The sequence below is a fragment of the Miniopterus natalensis genome, chromosome 6, assembly GCF_054644295.1.
Source record: "Miniopterus natalensis isolate mMinNat1 chromosome 6, mMinNat1.hap1, whole genome shotgun sequence".
Lineage (NCBI taxonomy): Eukaryota > Metazoa > Chordata > Mammalia > Chiroptera > Miniopteridae > Miniopterus > Miniopterus natalensis.
Genome location: NC_142086.1, coordinates 41,365,789 through 41,380,876, shown reverse-complemented (window position 1 = coordinate 41,380,876; position 15,088 = coordinate 41,365,789).

The following is a 15,088-nucleotide window of genomic DNA, read 5'->3' as shown; positions in this document are numbered from 1 at the left end:
ATAGGCACATCCAGAAAGATGCAGACCTGAGTTTGCTCACCTGGAGCAAAAGCCAATGGACTCCATTTAGTTAATTACATTATAATTGAAATGTCAATATGTGTGTGTTTTTTAAGATATGTCTTTATAGATTTCAGAGAGAGGACAGATAGAAACATCAATGATGAGAGAGTCATTGATAGGCTGACTCCTGAAAGCCCCTTACTGACTTTCAAGCCCGCAACCCGGGCATGTGCCCTGAATGACAAACCGAGATCTCCTGGATCCTCAGTAGGTGCTCACCTGCTGAGCCACACTGGCTTGGCAAATTGTAAATATGTTTAAGGCTAGATTCAATGTTGAGCAAGATTGACAGAAGTATAAGTAATGGTATAAATAAAAATCTGTGCTAATAATTTCTAGAACTGTCACATATTTCTTAATTTAAGTTTAGCTTTTTGTTTCTTCTCATGATATTCTCTGTCTTTGCATGGTATTTTCAGGCACTGGAAAGTTCTAACATTTCAGTTGACCCTGAGCTTCCTGGCAAGCCACCCACCTTTCAAGCCCTGTGCACTTTTTCTTGCTGTTAAAGTTAATTAGGAATTATTGATGGCACGGCTTCTTCAAGTCTTTGTTCAGCTTCACTAGATAGGCAATTCCTCTCCTGGAAAAGAAAGTTCTCGTTAGTCTCAGAGAAAGCCTGAAATAACATGTTCTCCAAATTTGTTCTTTTCGTTTTTCAGATCGAAAAGGTGATCCTGTGTTTCTTTCATCAGTTTGCTTATTTTTTTCTAAAACCATGACCTTCCACCAGTTTAAAAAAAAAAAAAAAAAAAAAAGGCAGGAGGGGGGACTTACCTTTGTGACTAAATTGCTAATTCATTCAACTTCCTTTCTCAATGCTCAATTAAGAGAGAATATTTCCCCCTATTTCTTTCAGGTTTGCAACCTTGATTTTCCTTTGACTGTTATAAATACGTCTGACCATGGAAAGATAATTACAATGATTGCCTCACAATGGCTATTCAGTAACCATGCCGGACATGTATTCCTGGCATGTAATGTCATGTAATAATTCACTGTGATGATACCTCCAAGGATTACTTGTACTTTTTTAAAAAAGATACTAACTGATATGTGCAATGTTAAACTACTTTTAGCGCAGCTTCTCCAGTAAAAATGTATACAACTGAAAGCCTTCTCATACATTTTACAATTATGCATCTTTTAAGATTTTGGAAAAAGCAACTACTCTCAGCTCCACTGATAGTGCTCAGGTGCTCATTAGGTATTTTATTGTCTCTTTGCTTATTTGGTTCCCTTATTAGCTTGAGGCTTCTTGCCAGCAGAGTCCTTGCCTTTCTGTGTGTTCTCAACAATTCCTTGTATGTTGTTCCAACAAATATTTGTTGAGTGAATGGATGAGTGAATGAATAAATGGTTCAATATATGCACTAGAGAAATGAATAAATGGAAGAATTAGTACATTAAGTGTAGTTAGTATACTACTAGGTAGGCTTAGTATGAAAGGAGACTAGAAATATTTTTGGCTTTGAAAGGAGACCAATAAACAAACCAACTCCTGGATTCAGTGATGCCTGGAAGACACTGCCTCTGTTGCTCAGTAACCCCCTCCCAGGCTGCCTCCTGCGTTAGACTCTAAGTTAACTCTTCCCCAACAGCAGCCACCTGTTATCTCCCTCAGTTTCCTGTCCTATTATGTGAGAGTTGGAAAAATATGAGAGAAAAAGAGGTCTCTTAAAGAAAACAGAAAAAGAGGGTAAAGTGTAGCTAGTGAACCACAGCGAAACAAAGTGTTCCCCTGACTCCCTTTTTAAGAACAACAGGCACCGTGTGCCTTCACGCCTTCTTCAATGTCCGAGCTCTCAACCCGCTTATACACGTGCTTAGGGAGGTCCAGAGGGAAGGCCTTAGTATTATTAACTGAATGCCACAGATTAAATGCTATGAAAAATTAATGGCATGAGGGCTGGAGGTTGGCGTCTGAAACACAATTTGTTCCTTACTTTATATTATGGAAGTAAGGAGGAAAGATCATTGTCAAAGCAGAGTTTTGCTGCAGCCGTATGATAAGCTCTCTAACTAGAATAAGCAGAGTATCCAAGAACAAAGATTTTAAAAATTGGCTTGCAGTGAGTGCAGGTGATGAAGCAGCTGGCAGAGTTAATAACATACCTTCTATAATTGCCAAAGACCTAGTTACAGACAGAGTGGGTAATGCCACATTGGAAAGAGATGAAGGGAAAAGTAGATAGGAGTGAGGAGCCGAATGCATGGGGGTGGGTGCACAGAAGTTACAGGAGGGTGCAGAGTGTGCGCAAGGGTGTGCGGACAAGGAGTTATCTCCGATTAAGGATGTGGGAAGAGGAATTTTGGAAAGGAGTGTGATGACAGGTAGGTAGGAAGACAAGGCACAGAATATTTGGAAAGAAATAACATTTTGAACAGGAAACAGAGTTCTGGTTGCTAAGTAAGGCCCAGGCTGATTTTGGCTCAGAATGATTTGAATTGGAAGAAGCATGTTTGGAGAACGCAGAGACTGATTCTCAATATTTATTTGTAAAATCAGAGGTAATTATAGGACTAACTGTTTAGATGGGGGGGGGAGATAAGGAAAGATTAACTTGGGTTAATAGTTGATTATTGGAATATCTTACTTCAAAGATAGAGCAATAAGAGCCTAGCATGTTTAAAGTTATTAAATGGAAACCAGGAATCAGCTTCAATTTATAAAAATTCACTATGTAAAAATTTTGCCAATAATTCTATTCTAACAAGAGTAGCAATAATATTGTGTTCACCTCGAATCTAGGTTTAATATCACGTTAAATTCCCCTTAAATGTTTTCTTAAGTAATGCTTCAATAACCTTAGTTTTGTAGCAGGAAAGAATGTATGGTTTGTTGGGAAATACAACAAAATATAAAAGTAATCCTAATAGAACTTCAGATATAGGAAGAGATAAGCCAAACAAAACATATTGTTAAAAAGCAGAAACAAAATACAAAGACCATGGAAAACAGACAGTCATTTTAGTACCAGATGGCATCAGTGAAGTGTAATGGGAAAAATTTGTCTAGTTCTAATATAGTTTTGATTACAGAAGCATTTTACTGACTAAACATGCTTGAAAGAAAGACAAACTACATTATGATTACCAACAGGAAATGACTATACCAAATTAAGTAGCCTTGGGTGCCAAACCCAAGATGATAAAAAGAAACAGAGGTACCTGCGTAACCTGGTCCCAAGATAAGATAGCCCCAAAGGATTTGGGACAGGAAGTTGATAAGTGGAGGGTAGATGCTTGAGGAAGGGGGAGTTTTGTTTTAAATATCTAAATCCAAGTTTCATATCTTCCTTAATGCTGCAGACCTATTGTTCTGCTTTCTCTGAAAGAGTACTCAGGATGGATGGTCACAGAAACATACACACTCATGTCACTGATACACAGTTGACACTACTGTTCTCTTGACAGTCAGCATTGCATTGCAGAGGAAACTGTAGACTATAAGCTTGCTTTCCTGATTCCCTGGTGAGTCAGACTGTACTCAACACAGTGTGGGCAGTCCTATTGCTGAGACCTATTTTCTCTGCCCTCATCATTTCTCAGAAAGGTAGTTAAGTTGCATGCTCAGAAGGGAAAGTCAAATAGGCATCATTTCTTTATGAAAAGAGAACTTTGTACCAGAAGTGATTATCTAAAGCTACAAGTAGTCTGTTGACTTGAAAACTGATTACATGCAAGTTTTAGGCAAATAACTGGAGTAGGAAGGAAATGGTAAAAGATAACACTGCTTAAAATTGCACAAAAAATAAAAGAGAAAGTCAGAAAGAGACAACTAGAGAAAGTCCCAGTTGGGTAACATGGCCTGTTCCTGGATTCCCTGTGATCATGCTCTACATTTCTGCCAGAAGGCTCATGTAAAAGCTGCTTACCCACGCATCTGTGTCTCCCCTGGATACTTTCATCACCTCCAACAGCACTGTCTGCTTGCTTGAGTATCCCTGAGGTCCATTGCCACCCCTTCCGTTTCTCAGTTCTGATTGCCAGACACAATGACCTCCAGGCCCGCTGCTGTATCTGCTCCAGCTGTGCCTGTCCCATCATAATAGGTAAATCCTTGGAGTCTGCTCCTTTCCCACCAGGTTTACTGCCATGACTGGTGTGGTTCATGACAGGAAGGTCTATACCTAATGGTCTGTTTAGTTGTTAGATGTTAGAATATCAGCATATGGTTTCAGTGATGATTTCTTTTTTCTTCAACATTTGCTCATTTCTGGAGTTTGCCCAAACTCATATAGTAAGGAAACTCAGCAGCATCAAGATGGCAGGCATGGTAATATGAGTTCTCCAGTTTTGTAATTTTGAATTTTTCCGGCCCATAGGCTGAGTTTGCTGCTAAATTAAATAATTCTTCATGTTTAGAATTATTTTCAATAAATTTCAGTGTAGTGAGGTTTGGATTTCTGTGACAAATGACAGATGGCAAAGCCAAATGCTGACAGTGATGGCAGCTATATATTTGACACAGGAAGCATTTTTCAAGAATCAGTAGTGTCATCTTTTTCCAATTCCATTTGAGTGCCAAGAGTAAGCTATGAATCAGATGTAAAGAACTCCTAAAGAAATAAAATAAACAACATATTACCTGGGTTCCCCTGTTGTTGTTTTATTAGGCTCTACCATCAATATTAGGCACGCAAAAAAAGAGGTTTCCATTGTTCAGCTTCCATGTCTGTGTATAGCATCTGGGTGATATGCTCACCTTGTACATGATGGTGTACATCCCTTGGCTATCCTGTGTTCTCACTCTACTGTGTTCCAGGCAAAGTGTCCCTGAGGCATTGCACACCCTCAGTGGATAAATGATGCTATTTCAGGAGAAGGGAAAAGTGGATCAAGTATAGGCTAGCAGATTGCCATTGGTCCTTGGGTGACTGTTCAATTATGAAGAAATAACTCAGCTCTTGATATTCAGTGCCTTAGTCCCAGGTCTAACAGGATTTGTATGCATGACCTTGGGGGCTGGGATGGGGGGCACTTTATCTTTCTAAGCCTCAGTGTTATCATCTGCAAAAGAAAGATAAACATCTTCACTTTCTTACTCTAAGGACTGTAGTCAGATTCAAACTGTGTGGCTTAAAGAGAGTTCTTAGTAATCTGTAATGAGCTATAGTGTTTTCTTTGAACCTTCATTTGTTATCATAACTGGTGGGTCTAAGTCCTTCTAAAGGGATCTTGGGGTTGAAGAGGCAGAGAGTTTCTGTTTACAGGTTGGTTCTTACTCTCCATGGGTGTCCTAGGAAGTTGATGGGTTGGACAGCAGGGGCTGAGATAAAGCTTCTGTTTGTCACATCCCATCTGCATCACCTGTCAGCTGCTACCTCTAAAGATTTTGTGACAAAACAAGCAGGAGAGGATACTTGGCAATTAATCTTTAACCCACTCCCCTCCCAGGCTTTCTTCCCAATGTCAAACACAAGGCTTTCTTTGGTTTTATAACCCCCCAAAGCCCCAACTTGAAGTGTTTCTACGTAGTTGAGAAAGTACCAATTACCCAGCAGGAAGAGTGTTCTTGGAACTGCATTGCTGAAAGCCATCAGGACCAGATCTTTGGAAGCCTGACAAGGCCTCATTAAGTGGACACTCAATAGTCTATTGTTTTGATACTTCCAAATGTATTATGGTAAATACCAGTCAGTTCTAGGCACCGAAAATCTGCCTCTGTGAGTCAGGACAAATGGACTGGAATTATGTGTTCAACATTCTAATGTGGGAAGTTTTCATGAGGTCAGGATGGCTTCAGGATCTGGGTGAATCCTTTTATTTACATTATTAAACACCACCAGTCATCTTTCCTAGCTTCTCTGTCGATACCCCCACCCCCAACACACACGTACACCTCTAATTGGTTACACATGCTTTTGAGGGTTCCTCTTAAATGCCTTTTGAATCTGTCTTCTCTCTAAAAATTGAACTTTTTCTTGCCTTATCAGAACCATTGCAATAACCTTCATGCAACTGACCTTCTGGCAGCAGTCTTCCTCCTTCCAATCCATCTTTACTCCACTCTGCTACCAGAGCCATCTCCAAATACATAAACCATGACTCTATTATTCCTTTGTTAATGCTCCAGTGCTTCCCTGAAACCCATAGGATTATGTCCAATGCTTTAGCACAAACTACAAGGCCGTATTGTCCCACTCAAATGGTCTGCTTCAAAGTGAGCTAGGTTGTTTATTTAAAATGAGTACTTTAAACAATACTAAAGGATCCACCCTAAAAATGCTGAATTATGATTTTGGGGGAATGGTCTACCAACCCCATTTTAAACAATAGTCCCAGGTGACTTTTACATGTAGTAAAATCAGAACCACTGCACTAGACCATGGAAAAAGAAACCCCTTGGAGTCAAGAAAGCAAATGTGTCTCTTCTTCCTGTGTGTATTCCTCATATATTCCTGGCACTACTATGAACTTAGTAAATATTTGTTTAATATATAAGACATAAAATGAACCTAATTCAAAATATGCCAAAGGGGATGTTTGTTGACTAGAAGCAGGCATGTGGAAACTTTATGGTGTGCTGGGAATATTCTGTATTGATCTGAGTTATGGCTTCATGTATTTATGTAAATGTGAAAATTCACTTAAGATTAATGCATTTTTATGCAGTTAACTATTTTTATGTTATACCTCCATATGAATGAAAAAAATAACTCAGTGAATCAATGAATTGAGCCCAGCATTTTGCTTCTCCTCATTTCTATGCCCAAAGTAAGTTTTTTTTCTAGCTTTCCTTATCTTAGAAAATTCACCTCTCTAGCCACAAACTTAACTCCTCAGTCATTTAAGAAAAATTATCTGTATTCATAATCTTTATGAAAATACTTCCAAGTCTATCTTTTTACTCTACAATGTCTCAAAAAACTTCCTTTCTCGCCCTTCTCAATGACACTGCCCCATTTGGGCCTAATTTTTTAGAATTCAGCTCTAATTACACCATCTCAACCCAATTTAAACTCCAAATGGCTCTGTCTTGCACAGAAAGTGCTGCCCATATTTGACCTTAATTAGCTGATCCTAACCTAAGTATACTCCTTGCTTGTTAATCTCTCTTGGCCTCAACACCCAAAGAACTTCATACTTAAATCAATCTTCTTGAATATTATTTCATATCCTTGTGTCTTTACACATGCTCTTTTCACTCTCCAGAATGCCATTGTACCATTTTTATCTTCCGAAAGCCTATACAGCCCAGCTCCAATGCTGCCTCTTCTTTGAACCTGCCTCTGATCCTCTCGGAAAAGAATCATTCAACCCTGAGTGTTCTTAATGTGCGAGACTGTATTGATTCAGAATAAGCATGGGTCCTGCAGGTCTCCAAGCCCAGAGAAGGAATATTAAGGCAGTAGGGAAGAGTAGCATGTACCTGCTGTCTGGGAGCAATAGGTCTCTCACACTTTCCAGAAAGGACAAGGGGTTTAGGCACTGAAACAGAGCTGGCTCTCAGTCTCCACCAGCCACACTTTTGGCTGAATGGAAGAAGGAGTGGCCCTTGCTTGTAGTCAAGATGGTTGCAGGGCCCATCCTATGAACTTGAACTCAAACCACCAGAGGAGCTGAGAGGGGGAGAAAAGGAGGCTGTTCCATTTGAAAATTCAATTTATTGGCATATAAATCCAAACAGGAGATACTTGAAGGTTTATTTATTTATAAACTTTGGACTTTCAGAATTGGACTTGTTTTTCATACATTTAAGTAAGTTTATGTGCAAGTAAAATTGTTATGATTAATGCTTAATATCTGTAAAAAATTTCAACTCAAAAAGCTCTTTCTTATACATCTTCTTTAACCCTAAAAACACCTCCATGGAAGAAATGTTACTTCTATATCTATTTTTTAAAAAATGAGTAATATGTTATATGTTATTTAGAGAAATTACGTGATCTAAGGTTTTATAGAAAGTGGTACAATGGAGACTCAGTGCAGAATTTTTTATAAACCTTGTGCTTTGAAGTAAAATTAAATGTTTTCTTAATATTGTAATTTTACTTAAAATGTTCAAATTGAAACTAGAAGTAGAAAGTGTACACATACATAGGTACATATCATATTCAAATATATATGTGTTACAAACACATATACATACAGGTATAATATATATGAATCTTCTGTAAGTTAAAGCTGTGCTGAGATTAGCATTTTGAGCAAACAAATGAGAATGAAGCACGTGTTTTTAAGAGTTATAGTTGTTTTTAATATTTTGTCTGGCTTCTTTCTTTCAGAATAATTATTTTTTTCTTTTTTATTAGATTTATAGGGTGGGATTGGTTAATAAAATTATATAGGTTTCAGGTGTACAATTCTATAATTCATCATCTGTATATTGTATTGTGTGTTCACCACCCCAAGTCAAGTTTCCTTCAAGCACCATTTATCCCCCCTTTAACCTCTTCAATCTTCCCCTCTTTCCTTCTATGATTCCACATAAAAAAAGAACATAGTGTCAATTTTATTATATGTGATAATAGCATTAAAAGTAGGAAAACATCCTTCCTTAGAGATACACACTGAAGTAGTTGGAGGTAATGTGTTATAACATCTGTAATTTAAAATGGTTCAGCAACAAAAAAGAGAGAGATGATGCAAATGTGGGTAAAGGTTAACGATTCTTGAACCTGGGTGGTAGGTTGATGATGTTTATACTATTATTCTTCCTACTATTCTGTATGTTTGAAATTTTTCACGATAAAAAGTTTTAAAGGCTTAAAAAAGAGAGTTAAAGCTGTTGGAAATCTCACCTTTTCATGAAGATCTCAAATTAAAGTGCATGCAGACAGTGGGACTTCATTAATGACCCTGGAATTTATTGAGGCTTTAGAAATTAAAGGAAAAAATGTAGGGATGTCTTGATCTTATTTTCAAATCAGACTGTTCTTCCTCCAGCACTGAATGCTTCCTAAGTGATCTATAAGATCCTAATTTTGTGTTTCAGGAAAAGCCTAATAACAATAATCACAGTGATAAAACAGCTAATATTCATTTGCATTATGTGCCAGTCATTATACTTTGTCACTTAATCCTCAGAACTATTATATGCCATTAATATTGCTATTGTGTATTAATACCAATGAGAAAAAGAGAAGTTAAGTAATTTTCTCACCATCACATAGTGGGAAGGTTACAGGAATGGTATTTGTCTTAGTGTGCTTTCCTCCCACAGGAAAAACAGATTTCAGGGGATGGTTTGTGAGGATTAAGAATGAGGGGTTGGGGAGAAAAAAACTGGGAAGGTTGAAAAGTCAGTTTAAGAGTCTGCTATCAAGTCACTGCCATGGGGAAGCTGTGCCCCACCAGGACAGCCTAACAGAAAGGCAGGCAAGCAGTCCTCAGAATTGTCTACCGAAGGATTGACAGGCACAGGCATTTACCCACTGGCTCCCATCATTGTTCATTGAGTGTACCCCAAGAACTTTTAATCCCCACCTCAACACACACACACACACGCACACACACACATCCTTCTGGACTGCACAAGCTTCATGTTACTGAGCTCCAACTGGATTCCCAAACTTTAACATTCGAGAAGGCCCAGGTAAAAAAAAAAAAGGTGGAGGTACAAGTCAAAGCCCAGACAGCATTTGTTTATCAAGCTAGCATTGAAATCAGAGACGAGGTTGAGGAGGTATAAAGCCAGACATGGGACACATTTAATATAGTTCACACTCACACTGCTAAGAACTTGTGCTTTACATGAAAACCTAAACCATGACTTCTTCAGGGTAGTGGTTAGCTGCAATTTGCAATAGACTTAACATTCCCTGAAATGAATATAATATGTCAATTGTAGCTCAAAAAATAAATTTAAAACAATACAATATTTAATGGTGAATGGAGCAAGTTCCTTGCTATACTGATCCCAAGGCCATAATTGATATTTATCTTTCTTTCCTCCATCACTCTTTCTTGATGTCTCTGTCTTCAGTTGGCACTTCAGCTAGTCCTAAGTTGCTTGCCTAGTAGGATGACCCAGATCTTCATCCCTCAGCAGTCTGAGCCTTATTGGGCTGTGTTTGCTATAATGATGTGTTCACCTTTATCACAAGACCTGAAGCACCAAAAAATACCCTGAGAAAAATTTTCAGTTCTTGACATTTCCTCCCATGTTTTTATTATGGAGGAGCAACCTTTGCTCCCCCTGATAACTGGCATCAATTTCTCCTAACTATAGTAACTTTTTTCCTGGCTTCTGGCCCTTGACATCAGGTGGTATTTGTTTAGTGAAACCCTTATTGTGTCCCCTTGTAGATTTGTTTCCCTTTTGGAAGCCAGGATCTTTGATCCACCAAACTCTAGTGTTTTAGCTTTGAAAAATGTACATTTCTCAAAAGGATCATTAGAAATATTGGTGATAAGCGCCAGCATTTCACACTTTGGTTTCAGACCCAAGTATTTATTCTAGATTTTGGAGGATGAGTCACCATATAATGGTGATCAGTTTACTTTAATACTTCTTGCAGGAGAACACAAAACCTGCAAGGTAACGACCCTGAGATAGTACCTTAGCTGAGCCTTCAATAGCCTTTTTCATTATTTATTACTCTAACTACTCCCAGGTAGTGGGCAAGACTGGCTTGGACTCATTGTCACACACCATCAATCACCTGTCTTCCATTAACCTCCCACACTGATATTTTTTGTACCCTTGTATTAATGTTAGCTCGGGCCTTGTTTTCAATGGCCCTAAAAGTGTTTGTAGTGTAGTCCTTTCTCTAATACACAGTTAATGACTGTAAGTACTTTTGGGGGAAGGATTTGGTGAATATTTATCATGTATATCTCAGTGGCATTCCAGGAACCTTCTTCAAGGGGACATAATGTCCCTTTTAATCAATGGGCTCTGGATTGGATATAGGAACTTGATCAGTGCTTTCCTGAGGATTGAGCTGCACATGCACAGATGAAATGTGCGGGTTCTGTATTGTGGGAGAATATTCACTCTGCCGTACAGAACAGGATAATTAACGGGATGATGAAACTGCTAAGTGTTTAACATGGTAAGTAAGCTGGGAGGTTATGATACATAGGTAAAACTCCTAGGATGTGTTAAATACAGATAATGCGTAAATAAGGAGCCTGCGAAGCATAGGCAAAATTTATGAGACGTGTTAAATATAGGCTGTAAATGAGTTAGTAACCTGGAAGACATGCCAAATATAGATAGAATAAATAGCCAAGATGATGGAATAAATATAAGTACTACTTGTAGATAAAAGGGGATAGAAAGAGCCTCATTTGAATTGACAGCACCATATGTACTCTCTGAAAGAAATGCAGCTAAAACCCAAGGTTGCTCAACAGGCTAATTGGCAACTTCCTGCTATGGCCAGATGTTCTTCTCGCTGCATTTTTCTGATAGAGCAAGCAGAAGTCATTGGCCCAGGATACCTTCTGTCTATGAACCCCCTAACTCTCATTTCAACTCTGGATCTTATAGTAACACCAAGAAGCAAGAGGCTGATATAGCTGAGAGAGAGACAAGAAAAACGCACATTAATAACCCAAGACTCCAGTAGTATGGTCCTTCTGTTCACATGTAGCCTATCCTAAAAATGTTAATTTACTCCACGTCTCTCCCCTTGCTTCTTGCTGTATTTGGTATATGATTGTCTAACCCTTATGCTGTACACCTGAAACTAATACAAAATAATATTCAATGAAAATTGTAATAAAAAATATAAAGTTCTTAAAAAAAACACACACATGTACCTATTTCTATATAACCCAGTAATTTCACTCCTAAGTATTTTACCCAATAGAAATGAAAATATACTTTCACATAAAGACTTGACAGTAATGTTCTTAGTAGCTTGTTCAAATTAGCTCAGAACCAGAAACCACATAAATGTTCATCAGCAGGTGACTATATAAACAGACTGTGGTAAGTTTGAAAAATGAGGAAATAGAAATAAAAAATATGAGTTACTCTTACATGTGATGACATGTTTGAAACTCAAAGTACTATGTTGAGTGAAAAAAACACTCATGAGAGTACACACTTATGTGGTTTTGTTTGTATGATGTTTTGGAATAGGGAAAACTGATTTATTGGGAGAGATATCAGATCTGCAGTTGCTTGAGTTCAGGGTGGGGATAATTTACTGCAAAGGGCTCAAGGGAACTTTTTGTAGTGATGAAAATATTTTTATATTGATTAGGGTGGATGTGGGTGTCTGAATTTATTACATCTCCTGGAACTATACACTTACAATGTGTGCATTTATTGTATGTAAATTGTACCATAATAAAGTTGATTAAAACTTTCACAATTCCCACATTTGACTTCAATTACCGTAGACTATAAGTATATTGGCAATTTAAGGAACATTCCAGCAGCGCACTAGAATTGGCTCTAGTTATTCAGGCTGGAATACTAAATCTGTGTCATGGAGAGGGCATCTATGTGAATAACTTCTCTTCACCCAGCCTTATTATATTCTGCCCCTCTATCCAAGGAGAGCTCTCATGATTCATTATGCATATTAGCCCCAATCTGCAATTCTTTGAGTGAGTAAGCAATTACCTTCTGGAGCAGAAACTCTGTTTCCTTGCTTCAGCTTTGGTGATTTGATTCTGGTTATTGATTTGTGGGAATAAGTAGAGATAAGCTGGATTCTGACGAAAGCAAATATAACCTTGCAAAGCGTTTTGCCTTTGGCAAATTCTTCACATGGTCTTCAGGCAAGGGGAGGCTGTTGTCCTCTTAAAATAGTCCATCTCTAGTGCTACTTCTAGTATTAATAATCTTAGCCTGGGTTTGAATCATCTACCCGCTCTTTGTTTTAGAGCAAAGTCTAAAACAAAGAGTTATGAGCAGGTAGCTTATTTGGGAGGTGATTTCAGAAAACAGAAGTGAGAAACTGCACAGAGTTTAATAGGAAAGGACAAAAAGTCAATACACAAGAGCATTATTGAGTTAATTACCGTCATGGAAAACTAGAGTTCAGGCCTGCTGGGATCTTCTAAAGTCACGTTAAAGGCCTCAGAGAACTGTGACTCTAAGGATTGACAAGAAGCGTATGCATCCATGGGCTCCCATCTCAGATTGAGCGTTATCCCAGAGATAATCCCCCCACATTGTGCAGCTGTGCATGAGTTGTGCTGAAAAAGTTCCCTCTGCAGGCCCATGCTTTGGCACTGGAAAAGCCATGGGCAATAAGTAAAGATGCATGGCCTGTCATGAAGATGAAATGCTGTAAATTCAAAATGAGTCCAAACCTACCCAGAAAAGTGTGTTACAACTGTGGTTAGAATTAGTGTTAAGGACATAACGATATACAATGGGAAACAAGAGGCATTTGATACAGGATTCAAACAGAAGCTTGTTTGGCTTTACAGCTGAGAGATCAGATTATCATGTATAATATCTCCAATGAACCAAACCAAAATTTTGACCCCCAAAACTCTTGTATCTCAAAATCTTTTAGCCTGGGTGAACTTAAAACCATAATATTTATAATAACACTAAACGTATTACAGAATTTTACAAGGTTTTGCAGATAGAAATCCAGAATTTTTTCCAAGAATTTTTCTTTTTTAAAGCTGCTGTTTGGTGAAACTCGGTATAAAACAACTTTTAAAGTAACTGATAATTAGTACACAGTAAGGGTCATACAAATATACTGACACAGAACCCATGGTTTCTAAGGCTTTTATGAGAACATAATTCCTTCAAAACCTTTCACAGCCGGAGTTAATTTATAAGCATTATTCTCTTAGGCTTTTGAGACATGGCCTGTGGACCTGAAGAATAATGTGGCAGAACTAATATTTGTGTTTTGGCAAGGCTTTATTAATTTATTTTTCAGACATGCTGAAAGAGAATCACCCCTTTCAAACTCCGGGGGGATGTAATTAATGAGTGCAGAGAAGATGGAAAAACCTCCCTCAACATTGTAATCAAAAAAATTTTATATGGAGAAACAAGCTCTTACATAGCTAGAAAAGGCCAGAATTATACTCAAAACAAAGTCTCCAGACTCTCAGTCCAATTTTTTTTTTTTCTGATAGTCTGAAGGATTTAGCATCAGAAGATGCAAATTTAAGCCCTGACTCTGCCTCTTACACAACACATGAACTGACACACCCATATGTCTTCATTAGCTTCAAGGTCTTCATGGGCAATATGGGCAATATACTTAAGGCAGCCCTTTCTATCTCATGAGACTGCTATAAGGGTTAAAGTATTGAATATTTATAAAGCCCTGTGCAAATATTTTCTGTTGTGGTTGCAGTGGTTACCATATCAGCTCTAGAGTAACTGTGGTTTGACTTCTGGACCTTCTTGCCTTCACGTTCATTGTTTTCCCCTCCCTTCATAATTTTCCTGTCCAGCTGACTTTCAGTTTATCAGGGTATGCCCTCTCCTCCCACAGCACCCATTATTACTTGCTCTCCTGTGCAGCTGTCTTTCATGAATGGAGCTGACGAACAAATTCAGGGTAAGATGCAGAAAATGATTCTGATTTTTCAATGTTAATCTCCCTCCTCCAAGAAGTATTTAGCCACAAGAACTGAAGGTCAGAACTGAAGGGACCATGTAAAGGTCAGATAATTACCTCATTTTATAAATGAGAAAATCTAAGCCCCGAGTTGAAGACACTTGCCTAAAAGCACAGGGCTAGTGAGTTGAAAAGCAAGTTCTCAAACTAATTCTTCTGATTTATTCTTCAATGGGACTTTACTTGAGGTAAAGGGGCACTTTAGGAGGCTGGTCTGGGGTGAATGCTTCCAAAGTTGCCTGTCTGCAAAGAAGCCCAAGGTAATAGCACATTGCACAAATGGAAAATCTTAAGCCTTCCTGAACCCATAAGAATTTTCACTCATTTTTTTTAAGGCAGAATTTCTCAACCTCAGAATTATTGACATTTTAGTCTCAATAATTCTTTGTTGGTGGGAGTTGTCCTATGCATTGTAGGGGGCTTAGCAGCATCCCTGCCCTCTGTCCTCTGCGTAGCAATAGTGCCTCCTCCAGTTTTGACAACCAAACATGACTTCAGAGATTGCCAGTTCCCTTGGG